A 15,458-nucleotide genomic window follows, 5' to 3' on the forward strand; every position below is an offset into this window, starting at 1 on the left:
GAGGGAGGGAAGAGAGAGAGGCACAGCAGCTTCCAGAGTGCTCCTGGAGAAGGACTTGGCTTCAGAAGCCTTTCTTCCATCTCCTCCAAACCCAGTCCCAAAGCTGACACAGCCTGGGCTGAGCCACAGTTTCCACAGCTGTAGGGCCTTAGCAGGAGGGGGGATGGAGGAGGAAGGACGGAAGAAGGCTTAAACACGATGAGCTGCTTGCATGGCTCTGGCGTCCCTCCTCCTTCTAAGAAACAGAATTACATAGTTAGAAGGAAATCTTACTTAAAAGCTAGTCAGCACTGCTGTGATTTAAGTCCCACTACACCAGGTTCCCCTCCAGCCCTGCTGGGTTTGGGCAAGGATGGAGGCCACTCCCAGGGCTGGGACCTCAACCAAGCCAGGACCCCCTTGGAGCCAGAGCTTTCTCAGTGTGGTCCAGGCCCAGGGGAAGAGTGGGTAGGTGGAGCTGCCTGTGAGCATGCCTCCACGGTGTCAGAGCCTGTGTGGGGCCTGGGAGCTCCCTCCCATTGGGACTGCTCCTCCCCTTTCAGACAATCACTCGCCTGCCAGTCAGTAATTAGTCCATACATGTTATCAGTACTGCCATTGTATACACATTCTCTCACTCGGTCTTCACAAAAGCACCATGAGGTCTCTCCCCGTTTCACAGATAGAGAAACCAAGACTCACGAACTGACATTCCTAACTTCACACAGTGGGTGGAGAATCTCATCCAACATGAGGCACAAACTGGCGATTGGTCACCTCCCAATGCCCTTCCCACATTTGTTCAACGTGGGACTTGGAGGGCAGAACAAATGCAAATTAACATAATAATAAATCCCCTGCCATGAATGCAAAATGCCTTCCAGGCAGCAGGGCAAGCAGGGACGTCCCCAAAACAATCATCGTGATGACAGTTAACATCACTGAGGCTTTCTCTTTGCCAGGCCCTCCTGTGCATTTGAAGCAAATCAACTCATCCAACTCCCTGGTAACAACACTCAGTATGTCCCCTTTTACAGGTAGGTCTTCAGGAAGGTAAGTGACTGGCCCAGGGTCACATGGCCAGGACAGGGCAGAGCCTGGACTCAAACCCAGGCAGTTCCATTCCAGAGCCAGTGGCCTAAATATCCCCAAACCCAAAATTACTCTGAGAGGACATCTTATCACTGTCCCTAAATTTTCTGGTTTGTTGAATGGCGATAGTGACAGTGCTTGCCACACAGTGTCTTTAGGGAAAGCTCATCGGGAAAATGGCTGTGGGGTACCCCCATAAACTGCCATGTACTGTATAGTGGATCTTACTACTGTCCCTGGGGCTTGGGTGGCACTTTGGGTGGCTTTTTTTTTAATTCAAAAGACAGGATAGGAGTTGATGCAGGTGGATGGGAAGCCAAGTTGGGTGTTTGAGACAAGAGAGGCAGAGACTAGGGAGGCAGCCAGGCAGGAGATGCCGTCAAAACTCATTAGCCTGTGCTGATAAAGCGGTGAGTAGAGGCAGACAGAAGTTGCTTCAGAGCAGCCTAAGCCTGGATTTCAGGAAATATGCTGAGTGACCCGGCACAAGTCACTATCCCTCTCTGGTCCCAGTTTTCTCCTTTGGAAATAAAGTGAGGCAAGGAGGCAGGGACAGTGGAGATTGGTGTGAAGATGCTCTCTGAGGTCACGTCCAGTATCACTGCACTATTTGACTTTACCTGAGAGCTAGCCGTCAGCACAGTGGAATACAGGAAACAGATTTGGGGTGGGGGTATGGTACAACAGCCAGCCCTTCACAAGTTTGGCTTCTGGAGACCCAGAATCCAAGAAAATGAAAATGCTCTGTTTCCACCCCACTCAGCTTGTACTCACCCCACCAGCTCCCAAAAGTACCAAGAGGATGAGCATAGGAGACATGCCAGTTAAAGTCATGGATGTACTCAGCCTCAGTTTCCTCACCTGAAAATGCAAGGCAGGGTGACTGTGGGGAGGGGTGGTTTGGTTCTCTTCCAGCTCCACCAGCCTCGGGTTCTAGCATTCAAATGAAGCTGTTTTCCATTAGGTTACCTCTTTCTTTGGGGATAGAAATTGGGAGAGGGTGGGAGCAATGCTAACTCAGTTCTTCCTGGGGTAGAGCATCCTCCAGAGGGAGACGAGACTGGAGATGGGTGCGCTGTGGCTGCAGAGTACAGGATAAAAGAAGGACTTTAATGTCTTCATGCAAGTTGTGCATCAACTTGAGGCAGAAATGCCACCTTCTTCAGGAAGCCCTCGTGATTGTTCCCAGTACTGACTGTCTGAATGCATGTTCTCCCGTTCCTCCCATCTCAGCCCTTTCCTGCACGTGCACACACACATATACACACAGGCACCTCCATCCTGCAAGCCCATGCCCTCCACTGACTGGCCACACGTTCCCACGGGGCCGGCCTCTGACCCTGGTCCAAGGCCTGCGGGAGAATCTGCAGAGTCAGGGCTCTGTCCTCTTTTCCAATTTCCTTCTGCTTTGATTTTGCAGGTTCTTTGATTGCCCATGGACTTTCAGGCTCAGGCAAAGGGCAGCTCTTTGCAAGGAAAAAAATAATTGAAGAGAACCCTGGGAAATAAATGCAGAGTCTGCTTCCTTCTCCAGCCCAACATTCTGACCAGGCTGGAGGAGAGATCCTGTGACCATAGGGTCCCTCAGAGGCCACTTGTGCTGTGCAAGGCTGCCAGTGTGTTAAAACAATGAAGATTTTGCCAAAATCAGCTTACAAAAAATTGTGCTATATATTACATCTTGAATATTAACAATTTAATGCTTTAACAAAAAAATTACAATGTAATGTAGTTGCTCTGTTAACAAGATAATTACAGGTTTATTTTTAATTAATTCGTAATATGTTACAGATGGTATGGTCTGTTAATAGGACCAAGTTTAACATTATAGGATAAACTGTTTCTTTTGCCCAACTGGGCAGCACTGAGACAGGAGAAATTACCTCATTTGAAGATAATGTCAAGAGTTGAACCTGAGACTGTGACACCCAGGCTGAAAGCTTCTCCTGTCCCTTCCGGCTCCCCAACTCCCTTCCCCCGTGACAAATCTCCACTCCTGAACATGCCCACTCTCCCCGAGATACCTGAAAACACAGAGCCAGAGGAAAATTTCCAGAGGAACAGTTCAGACTCCTCCACTGTCCAGATGGGGAAATTAAGGCCCCATTCAGCAGCGAGAGCATTGAGCCTGCTGTCATGAGAGCTTATTTCCAAACACACCTCTTACACTTATTATGTACGTGGCCCTAAGACAGCCGGGTCACTCCTCTGAGCCTCAGTTTGCTCAGTTATGAAATTGGCACAATAAAGCTTGCCTCTGGAGGTGGAGTGAAGTATTAAACAATACATACCAGTGACATGTATTTATGTCACCCTTATCTGACTCCTGTCCCATCAGATGAGGGTGGTGTGGATGGGGTTGGCAGCAGAAAAGGCTCAAACCTAGGCCAGGACTCTGTGTTCCCTCCTCTCACCTGCCCCTCCTCCAGTGAGCAGGAAGCAGGGTTGGAGCACAGAGCAGCCCCTAATTCCAAATCTGAGGGAGAAGCTGTGTCTCATGGCACACATCCTGCCCCCTGGATGACCTACGCCTTCACCCTCGACCATGAAATAAGGGGAGAGCTTGAGGTCAGAGAGGAACTGACCATCTGAGAAGTGGAAGACCAGAGCCCCTGACCCCCATCACCATCATATGCAGCTCAAGCTATCTGCATCTGGCCTGTCCATGCAGGAGGGAAAGAGAGTCAGTCGAACTGACTCCAACCCTGGGGATTAAGTAACATAGGAGATAGGTTGAGGCCTGGGCAAAAGGTAACCCCAGCAGGCCTGACTCTGGACCCCTGTCACCCAAACAATCCCTCCCATTTCTCTTCCATCTTAAAACGGAAGAGACTGAGCCCCAGGATTCCAATAGTTGAAGAGGATCCCAGGCTTTCCAGCCTTTAATTGAGAGGTGAGGGAGGGAGGTGGGGAGCGAGACCATAGCTGGGTTAGGAACACAGGAGAAAGTAGGTAGAGTAGCAAGAGTCCAAGCCAGACCCCCTTCCTCACCACCTGCGCACTGAAACAACTTCTATCAAGATCACCAAGAACCAATACTTAGTAAAAGCCAACTGTCTCTGCTCTCTCCTTGCCTTGTTTAGTCTCTTGGGAATGTCCAGCATGGTTGCCCACTCCCACCCTCTTTAAACGATTGCTTCTCTTGCTTCCTTGGTAACATGTTCATCTAGCTTTCTTCCTCCTTCAGGGCCACTTCTCCATCTCTTTCCAAGACTTCCCCTTTGCCTAAATCTTGGAGTGTCGCAGCTCCCTTATCCTCTGAATGAACCCTGTCTCTCCAGGGGACCTCGCTCATTCATATTGCTTTCTATATCATCTGTGTGCTGATCACCTCCATATTTATATCTCTAACTCTGGCCATGCCTTGGCCTGCAGACTCACTTATCCAACTGCCCATTCAATATCAGAGGCATCTGAAACTCACTAAGTTCAAAAGGAGCCTTTGATTTCAACTACAAAGCCACTCCTCCCACCCCCTACAAGCCTTCTGCATCTCAGGAAGTAGCACCTCCATCCACCAGTGGCCCACATATCCAGAGTGACCCTTGCTGTACATCTTTACACACTGTACATCTTTACACACTGTACAGTGAGCCCTATTGGCTCTACCTCCTAAACATATCCCAAGTCTGAACATTTATCACCAACCCCATGCCGCAGTCCCACGCTACCCTCTCACCTGCACCATCACATCTGTTCCCTGCTGGCCTTCCACTGCCAGCTGCATTATACAGCTGCATTATACAGCAGCCAGAGCACCGTGCTCCTGCTTACACTCTCCAGTGGCTTCTCATCACAACCAGAATAAAACCAAATACTGTAATGTGCTGTCACAGCTCAGTTTCCCTGGAAAGATTGGAAAATGGTATGTAGGAAGTTAATTGGGAAGTGCTCTCAGGATTACACCTGTGGGAAAGGAAGAAAGCAGAACTGGTAGGGGAAATGTTGAGCTGCAATGCAGAAGCAACAGAGGCCTCAGTCAACCCCACAGAAGCTCTACAGCAGGGATGACCTTTCAGAGTTGTCCCAGAAATGGAGGTCAAGCCTTACAGTCCTGCATCGACCTATCATGGATATGGGCTGCCTTCACCCAGGAATAGCGTGTGACCTCAATTGGACCAGGCAGCCCTCCTCAGCTGACAGCAATTCCTAGAGAGGACTCAGATGACTGCTTTCAGCTGCTCGAGGAGGAGGGCAACCCACCACAGCATCTACTAGACAAGACATACAAGACTTGGCATGATCTGACTCTCTCACCAATGCACCTCCCACCACCACCTGTTTTGTTTTGTTTTGTTTTTGTTTTTTTAAGATGGAGTCTTGTTTTTGTTGCCCAGGCTGGAGTGCAATGGCATGATTCGGCTCACTGCAACCTCTGCCTCCCAGGTTCAAACGATTCTCCTGGCTCTGCCTCCCAAGTAGCTGGGATTACAGGCTCCTGCCACCACACTCAGCTAACTTTTGTATTTTTAGTAGAGATCGGTTTTCACCATGTTGGCCAGGCTGGTCTCCAACTCCTGACCTCAGGTGATCCTCCCGCCTTGGCCTCCCAAAGTGCCGGGATTATAGCCATGAGCCACCGCGCCCAGCCCTCCCGGACGTTTACTATGCTGCAGCCACAGTGACCTTCATTTGGCCTCCAAAACAAGCTCAAGAACTCTGCTCTTATTGCTTCTTCTGTGTCTCCATCCTTCTTATGTGTAAAATGGAGAAAATCATACATCTTCTCCATAGCATAGTTACGAGGATTAAATGAGTCAATACATGTAAAGAGCAGTGCTTGGCATGGAAGGTGTTAATATAATCAGAAGCAATAATAATGATAGTGATGATGATAGTGATGGTGATGATGATAATGAAGATGGTGACAGTGATGATGATAATGATGGTTAAGATGATGATGGTGATGGTAATGATGGTGATAATGATGATGATGATGATGATGTTGATAATAATGATGGTAATGATGATGATGATGATGTTGTTGATGGTGATGGTGATGGAGAACGAAACTCCCTTCTCTTAAATCACTGCATGGCTACCGCTTCTCAACATTCAAGCATTTTCTCAAATGCCAGCTCCTCAGAGAATCCCTCCCTGACCCAAGCCCAGGCAGCACACTCCTAATCATTGTTCACCTTCCAATCCCAGTTTATCTTCTTCATAACACTTAACAGTATCTGATATTATCTTATGTGTATGTTTACATCAGTGGTTCTCAACCAAGTGTGGCTTTTGCCCCCCAGGGAACATTTGGCAATATCTGGAGACACTTTTGATTGTCACAACTGGGCAGGGAGAGTGCTACTGGCATCTAGTGAGTAGAGGCCAGGATATTGCTAAGCCTCCAAAGGGAAGTCCTACAACAAAGGTATCTGGCCCAAAATGTCAACAGTGTTGATGGTAAGAAATCCTGGTTTACTTTTTATTTATTTTTCTCCTCCATGAGAAGGTCTGTCTTGTTCACCCTCATTGACACCTTGTAGATGCTTAGTCCATATACGTTGACTGTCAGTGCCTACAATAAAGTTTCACATGGGGTAAGTGGTCTAAAACTGTTTGCTGAGGGAATATGTGTCAAGTCCTATGACTTAATAGCTGTGTGAACTTGGTGAGTCACTTAACCTCCCTGAGCTTCGATTTGCAGTTTGCTCATTTGTGAAATAGCATAAATATTCATTCATGAAACTGACAGTTACCAAAATCTCACTGAGTTCCTGTCTTGTCCACTCTTCAGAACCATTTTGTGGATTACAGGAGGTTCATGGATTCATCCTTTGAAACTTGCTCACATGTCACCTCCTCCATGAAGCGGTCCCTGATCCTTGCCTTCCTCAGCCACCCACCATCTCTAAGGAGAATAAGTCTCTCCTTTTCCAGGCTCCAAAAGCCCCTTGTTCACATCTATGTGGTAGTGAACCATGCTATTGGCTTGAAATGCTTGAAAAGTTCTCAGCCCTATCAGACTCTGTCCCTTTTATAACAAATAGTTTGTAATGGTTCCTTCACAATCCTGAAATGAAATTCATACACAGTATAACCTACCTAGACACATCATTGGAAAATAAATCAACATAATGCCCTAACTGTAAGATAAAAAAAGTAAAATGAAGATAATGTATAATAAAATATGTATCTCAATATGTAAATGCTCAGGTTTGATGGCACTAGAAGACATAATGAAGTCGTCAGAGGCTTGTGTCTACACATTAGCTCACCCTGAGGGCCAGAGCCTCAAATGCAGCCTGACACTCGGGAGGCTGTGTCTGGGACTCCACTGCCACAGAGAGCATTGCCATTGGAAATGTGATTTTCCAAAAATGATGAATAACTCTTGGTAATGTTTCCAACGGAACAATCTTCCTTCGATTTACACGGTAGTTGTATTCCCAGAAAAATCAGTGTATATTAAATTCATGACACAAATACTTCATGTTTATATGTATAACGTAGGTTCCAGGCTCAAATAATTATAAACAGGTCTTTTGCCTACTTGAATGTCAACCAGGATATTTGCAAGTCGTGTGGGATGTGGAGTGATGTTTCATTGAGCAGGATCATCCCTGCGTCGACAAGCGTTTAACATCCTTGGCCACTCCCACTAAATGCCAGTAGCATCCCCTATAGTGATTGTGAACATCGAAAATATCCCCCTACTTGTTTACAAAACTGTCCCTAAGGGATGGCACTGCCCTCATGGAGAATTTCTCTTCTAGTTTGTATCTTTCACCTGCCTATAAGCTACCAGAGGACAGATGAACTTGTACATGATGGGTACTCAAGAAATTCGGATCGGCTGTAACACATGCACTCATACCCCATGCGTATCCCCTCAGCCAGCCCTGAGGTCACCTGCAGAAAGACCTGCCAAAGGTGACAGATGGGTGTCCTCCAGCCCCAGGAGTGTGCCAATCTATGTACAAATCAGGCCAAAAGTGCCAGGGAGCTAACAGCCCTCAGACAACCTTCTGCCAAGGAGGGCTGGGGCTGGGGGATAAATTCCCCAACTTCCTCATCCCTCCGTAGGACCAATCTGAGGCACACTGGGAAGTATTCCAGAGAATCTGCCATGAGCCTGAGCCCCAGCTGCCCACAGAGATAACGCTCGTGAACATCCCATACCTGGTTCTCCCTCCTTCCTGTCTCACTTCCCCACTCCCTCAGAGCACTTCCTGGGATCACCTCCCAAATACACTCCTTGCACTCAGATTCTTGTGTCAGTGTGTTTCAGGCACTATTGTTACACAACAAACCACCCCAGAATCGCTTAAAACAGCAAGGATTTCTGATTTCCCCTGATTCTGCTGTCGACTGGGCCGTTCCTCTGAGGTTTCACTAGGTCCTGCGCAGCTGGAGGGTCCCCTGAGCTGGAAGATCAAAGCTGGCCTCACCCACTGCTCGGCAGGTGGTGCAGGCTGTTGGCCGGGGAAGGCTCTGTCCTCCTCCTCCTCGAGGCTTCTCACCCTGCGGTAGCTGGACTTGCATGGCAGCCTCACAACAATGCCCCAAGATGGCAAACGAGAAAGCAGCAAGCCTCTTGAGCCCACGCCCCAGATCACAAACAGCATCCCTTTCTGTTACATTCTATAGGTCGAGGCAAGACACAAGACCAGCCCGGGTTCATGGCGGGTAGAGAAACAGATCTTGTCTCGGGATGGGAGTTGCAGCAAAGGCACGTGCATGCAGGGTGGGAGGAATTTATGACCATTAAACAATCTGCCACTTGGCGTCTGCTGTGGGGAGGGGTAGCCCCAAATTAAGACATCAGCCGAATCAAGCAATGACATGGGCAGATGAATGTCTGGCAGCATAACAGAGGGGAAGATGTGGATGTGTGAGTGCACTCTGGAAACAGAGGCACTGCCCAAGTTGCTGCTGCTGACCAGGACGTGCAACTCCTGGACACACAGGCTGGGAGGAAGGCGAGACCCTCTTAGCATCTCTAGTTCCACTGCCGAACTTGTGTTTTTCCACAAGACTGCATAATTCACCAAGACACAATTACTTACGGAAGAACATAAACAGTGTGTGCCATGGGCCCATGGGGGTTTGTAATTCAGACATGTCTCCAGGGATAATTAAAATCTCTCCTCAGAACAGGAAGTCTTGAAATAGTGCTACAGTGGTGTGCCCTGCTCCTGCCGAACCCAGGGTGGTGACCAGGGACTCCTTAGGGCAGGAGGACGAGCTGAGGGTGGGAAAGGAGAAGATGGCCAGGACCTCTAATCCTGGAAGAACTCAGTGGACGCCCAACTGCAGCAGCAAGAGGGAGTTCAATTTCGGAGAGAACTTCTCTTAACACCAGGGCTCATTTGTAGACCATGGCAAGGGCTGTCCCCTTTGCCCGTGGATGGTAAGGACAGATGGAGGGAGGCCTGGTTTAGACAGAGCCATGGTACAGGTTAGATGGGCCGATCTAGCAGTGTTCTGCGTGTGAGTGAGGCTGATAATCAGGGATGGGATTCTTTCACAGATAAGGGAGAGGAAGGGAAGAGGAAGGGAGCATTGAGTCTTAAAGACCTACTCCATGTCAGGCTCTATGCTAAACACTTTACACCCCTTGTCATTCAACCTGTACCCATTTTCCAATTCGGAAAGTGCTAAGTCCAAGAACATAAAGCCGCCACATGGCAGAGCAGGGACCCAGGCCTCTTGACTCCAAAGTCCACAGGAATGTCTAGAGGAAGCCAGCAAACAAGGTGAAGTGTCGGACAGCAGACAGAAGAGAGGAGACTCTCTAGAAGGGGAGAAATGGCTCTGCCTTAAAGTCCTTGAAAGCCAGTAAGAAAAAGAGAGTGGAGCCTTATGGTGTGTATCTCCAAAGTCCGGGACCATGCCAGGGAGTGGATGTTATCAGAAGACAGATTTCAGTTTGGTATAAGAAAGAGCTTTGTAACAGGCAGAGCCATATGGAGAGGTGGTGAGCTCCCCATCCCTAGACACATGTAAGCACAGGCTCAATGCCCACCAGCAGTACTTCCGTAGAAAGGTTAGATCTGGTACCTCTGCAGTCTCTTGGACTCTAAGGTTCCAGGGATCTCTGGGAGGGGCTGAGTGCCTTGGCTGGAGGACCCTGATGGACATGGGTGAAGTTGAGCCAGGAGAGAGTTTGTGACGAATGGAAGAGCTCTGGGCCCTGCCTTCTCTTTTCCCTGCCCTCCCAGAGCCTCCAGGCTTCTCATTTGCTGCTCTCCTGACAAAGCTACTGGCTGGGGGAGGGGAGGGATCCGGAGGTGCCCCCACCCCGCCTGCATGCTGAATGGTGACAAGTTAACCTGCTGACCCTTAATCAAAGTCTCCAAGCGCAGCGGCTGGATGGATGCACCATTTCTCCAGCTCCAATTACTCAGCAGGAAGTTCATCTGGTGGCAAGAAGCAGAAGGAGCTGAAGACGGAGACAGCGAAGATGGAACGGTCCTAGGGAAGACCACAGCCATGGCCTCAGCCCAGGGCTGGGGCAGCTTCCAGCCCAGCCCAGGCCCACAGAGCTTCAGCCACCTGGAGAGGCCTGTGCTGAGGGGAGGGAGGGGAGAGGCTGGGGACCTTGGGACAGTCCAGGCCCTGCTGGTGTCAGGGAAGTGGACCATAGAATCCTGAAAGATGCTGCTCCCCACACACAACTCTCCCATTCCAAAGGCTGCCAGCCTCACACAGGAGGCATCTGAAGACTGTGGGGAGGCCTCTGTCAACACCTGGACACCGTTTCTATCCCCAGTTCCATCCAACCTCATCACCCTGTGTTCCCTCTGGGACCAACCAGCCCTAAGGAGCCCAGAAAAGGCAGCATGGATAGAACAATTTCCCTGCAATCAACCCCCAGGATCTGTGCCACCTCCAGAATTGAACTGGGACTGTTGCCATGTACAGAGATATCCAGAAGAGGGTCCTGCCAGACCAGACCCCCTTCCTCTGTCCCCAGACATTTCTTCCCATTCAGAAGTACATGGGCATGGGGAGGGGGTTCCAGGCCCTAAACCTACATGTTGGGAGGTATGAGAAGCTCCCTTCTGAGAAGCAGAAACAGTCCCTGGGAGAGTGCAGTCTGATGGGGGAGACACAGACCCTATCCTGGCAGATCTCTCAGTATGATGGGGGTGGCAGATCTCTGAGTTCAAGAACTCCAGTCTAAGAGAGGAAGACAACACACAAAGATGGACTTGCAAATGCTCACTCAACCACCAGCGAGAAGGTCCCTTGACCTTCTGTCACACTCATGCATGAGCCACAGGCTGCAGAAGAAAGCGCCGGGGTCACCCCCAGGGGCTCCCCTGAGGAAGGGTTCAGTTCCGAGGTGGCTTCACTTCCTCCAAACTCAGCCTCAGAAGGTGCTTCCTGGAGCACAGGAGCGCAGGTCTGTACAGCTGTGGGAGCCAAGGAAGAGCAGCTTATTAATTTAATCCTTAAGCAAATTTATAAAATTGTCAGTGGATTTGCAGGAAGCCGAGGGAAGTGGCTTCCGGGGAAGCTGGCAGCTGCTGTCCTGCCAGGAGGATTTGCCTTGCTGCGCGGGAGCGGGTAGGGATGCGGAGGCTCCATGCCTCAGAACCCCTTCCCCAGTACTTCCTGGCAGGGACCCTGCTTCTGTACATGTCTCCTCTGTCAGTCTCTTCACTAGAAACAGAACCTGAAAATTGGTCTGGGAGGACCTCAGCCACCACGTCACCACGGCCACTGATAGAAATAATTACAGATGAGGAGTAAGCACTTTCAGTGCGCCAATGCTGAACATATACGAATTCATCATCAAGAATGAAGCAGGTACTATTCTTGTCACTGTTTACAGATGGGAAAACTGAGGCATCGAAAGGTTAGGTAACTCATTGCTCAAGGTCACACAGCTTGTAAGTGGCGGGGGCAGGATCCAAGCCAGCGCAGCCATTCTCAACCTCTCTGCCCTTCTACACCCTTAGTCTCTTGCCTCTCTCTTTTGCTTTTGGCTTCTGTCAAAAGGAGACCCATCCTCCCACCCCCATGGGGCTGCTAGGCCAACTATCTCTCACGCTGTTCCTAAGGGCAGTCCCGAGTGTCATCCTGACCGTTCCCCAGCCTCCAAATGCCCGAGCCGCTCCGTTCCTGGTGAACACCTCCATCTTCCACCTGCTCTGCCCTCTTTCAGCCACTTCCACCCCATGAGAATCAGTGCTTCCCTTCAAGATTGGAACCTCCCGAGAGCACGGACATGGGTCCCAAGCCTTGGCACAGCCCATCTGGGTCCCTGAGTAAGGTATGGCTTCTTGGAAGGGGTCCCAGGCCTTCGGGTCCTGCAGCAATTCTCCCGCCTGCTTGATAAGGCCAGTGCCCAACAGCCTTCGGGTTTGAGGAGAAGGCTGCTACGAGCCAGCGTGGCCCAGGCCCAGCTGACTGAATCTCCAATCTCCACAGAGACTGAGGCCGGTTAACCTGTTGGGAGAGTTCACTGATCATGTGCCGATAAGGAATTAGAAAAGCCCTGACCAGTCGGTGACCTTATCCAGCCACCGTCCCTGGTCCGGCTCCAGCACCCCCGTCCAGCAGATCTCTCATTAGCATCTTAATGTGAGGAACATATGCAATGAGGCATCTGAAAAAATCCCCAGCATTTAAATTCATTAACAGTCCCTGGAAGTCTTCAGTGCGGAGGTGGAATTATCGCTAAACTGCTTTTAACTTACCAGCTGTGCGCTAAACGGCAGAGGAGCCTGGCCTTAGGGTTTGGGAGGGGAGTTGGAGGGGGGTTAGTTGGAGGGGTGCTACTGTCCGGGGGCCCAAGCCCAAGCCCAGGGATGCTGAGGCTCCTGGCTGGAGGGCTGTTTTCCAGATTCTGTTCAACACCCTAATGATGAGTGAAAAATTCAATCAACCAGCTGACTTGTCCACTTAGAAACAAACAGCCGCCTCGACTGATATTGATGTGGCTGTGCGTTTCAGGTTAAGTTTCGTGACCCTGCCTCTCTCTGCTCAGTGTATGATGGATGATAGAGGAAATGTCTTTCCTCTCCCCGGAGTGGTCTTCCTCTGCCTGGCCAGACTCTCCCCGTGCTTCGTAGCCCCTCCAAGGGACATTTCCTGACACTGTCTTCCTCTCCCCGCCTGGTTTCTGTCCAGCATTTTTGCCCCCCATCCCAGCACACAGCCCACAGTGCCGTGACCTTGCTAAGATCTGTCTCTTCCATGTGCCCAAGAATCCCAGAGAGCAGCATTGGGCCTGTGTGTATCCCACAGTCCAGTCAGCCCCTGGCACAAAAGATAGGCTCAACAGAGATTCACTGAATTAATTAACTGATTGATTAAATGTTCCTCTCTGTCTGCAGTGTCAATCACAGTGCCTGGCTCATCGTAGATTCTCAATAAATATTTGCTGAATAAATGTTGAATGATAGATAAGTGGTAGATGCAGGGATGGTCTGGGGGTAAGGAGGTTAAGATTCAGGAATTCAATGCTTTATTCAACAAATATTGAATAACTAATCAGAATGATGGTTAATATTTGTATGTGGCTTACTATCTGCAAAGCACATGTTAACCCATTTAATACTTACAGCAACTCTGTAAGAAGGATTCTAACACTATCCTCATTTTACAGATGGGAAAACTGAGACATCTAAGCAACTTACCCAAGGCTATACAGTTAATGCTTCATGCAGCAGGGATTTGAATCTAGAGTCTAGCTCAAGGGCAGTGCCCTCCGATGGAAGTAAAGTGTGAGGGAGCCACATGTGTAATTCTAAATTTTCTAGCAACCCCATTCTAAAAAGTGAAAATAAATGAGATTCATTTCAATAAGATATTTTGTTTAACCCAATATGTTCAAAATATTTTCATTTCAACATATAATCAACATTTTTTAAAGTATTAATGAGATTTTTTACATTCTTGTTTTCACACTAAACTTTCAAAATCTAGTGTATGTCAGGTGTGGTGGTGGCTCATGCCTGTAATCCAAGCGCTTTGAGAGGCTGAGGCAGGAGGATCACTTGAACCTGGGAGTTCAGGATCAGCCTAGGCAACATGGAGAAACCCGGTCTCTACAAAAAAATACAAAACTTAGGCCAGCATGGTGCCAGGCACTGTGGTCCCAGCTACTTGGGAGGCTGGGGTGGGAGGATTGCTTGAGCCCAGGAGGTTGAGGCTGCCGTGAGCTGTGATTGGGCCACTGCACTTCAGTCTGGGCAACAGAGCAGGACCCTGTCTCAGATTTTTAAAATCCAGGGAATATTTTGCACTCACAGCATATCTGCTCAATGGCTGCATGTGGCACATGGCTGCTGTACTGAAGGATGCTGAGATGAAGCTGAATTCCTAACCACTGTTCCCTGCTATCTCCCACCTACCTGCGTCTGGATCTGTGCTAGACACTGAGGACACAAAGAGGAACCAGCCACAGTCCCTTCAAGGAAGCTACAGTTTGTTGGGGTAGACACACGGGGCATAGCAACACATTATAGTAAATGCTGGTGACCTAAGATGTGATAAATCATGATAAGAATGTGGTGTTGTATCACTGTACAGAAGGAGAACCTTGAGGGTAGGGGTCTTCAGGAAGCCAGAGAAAGCTTCCAGAGATCAGAGGCCTGCCTGAGGTTTGAATATAAGTAAGCCAGGTAAGAGGTAGAGAATAGCATGTGCTAAGGTCCAGCAGTGGGGAGGTGGACAGCAAATTCCTGAGAGCAGGCAGCTCATTTGGAAAGGCTGGAGTCAGGAAGGGCAGGGTCTTGAAAGCCCAGGCTGCAGTGGGACAAACACATAAGCCTGCATTAAAAGGGTCTGGACTTGACCTTGAGGAACATAGGGAGACATAGGGAAGAAGGATTTTAAAGGAGAAAGTGATAGACTCAGATGTGCATCTGAGAAGCGAGGCTAGAGGGGTAATACTGGTGGGATTGGTGGCCTTAGCAGGGAGAGAGGAGGGGAGGAAATCAAGTCAATAAGACTTGGTAACCATGCGTGCTGGAGACTGAGCAGAAGATCTGACCCCTGGGTTTCTGGTAGGGCTACTGGCTGGACAGTGGGGCCATTCTTTGAGGAGAAGGAACTCAGAGGGGTGGCAATAGGTTGAGGGAAGAGGAGGCTGGGTTTAGATGCCTGTGTACTGAGTTTTGTGGAAGCAGGGAAATGAGAAGCCTGGATGGATGGGCCTTAGGATAGCATGGGAGGCTGGCAGGGTTGGAGGTACAGATCAGCATTTCAGTGGATGAATGGTCACGTGGATGGGTGGCAGAACTCCTGGACCCTGCCATTTTTAGAAGACAACGCACACACAGGATGTGGCCACAGTTCTCCTGTTGTTACATGTGGTTAGGTGGAAGGAAGAAAGTGCCCTAGGGACTTATGGCCAAGGAGACCATATTAATAAGGGATCACAAATTGTCTATGTTCACTTAATCAATCTGTGTTAACAGAATTAGGGA

Source organism: Theropithecus gelada, chromosome 16 (genome assembly GCF_003255815.1).
Source record: "Theropithecus gelada isolate Dixy chromosome 16, Tgel_1.0, whole genome shotgun sequence".
Classification (NCBI taxonomy): Eukaryota; Metazoa; Chordata; class Mammalia; order Primates; family Cercopithecidae; genus Theropithecus; species Theropithecus gelada.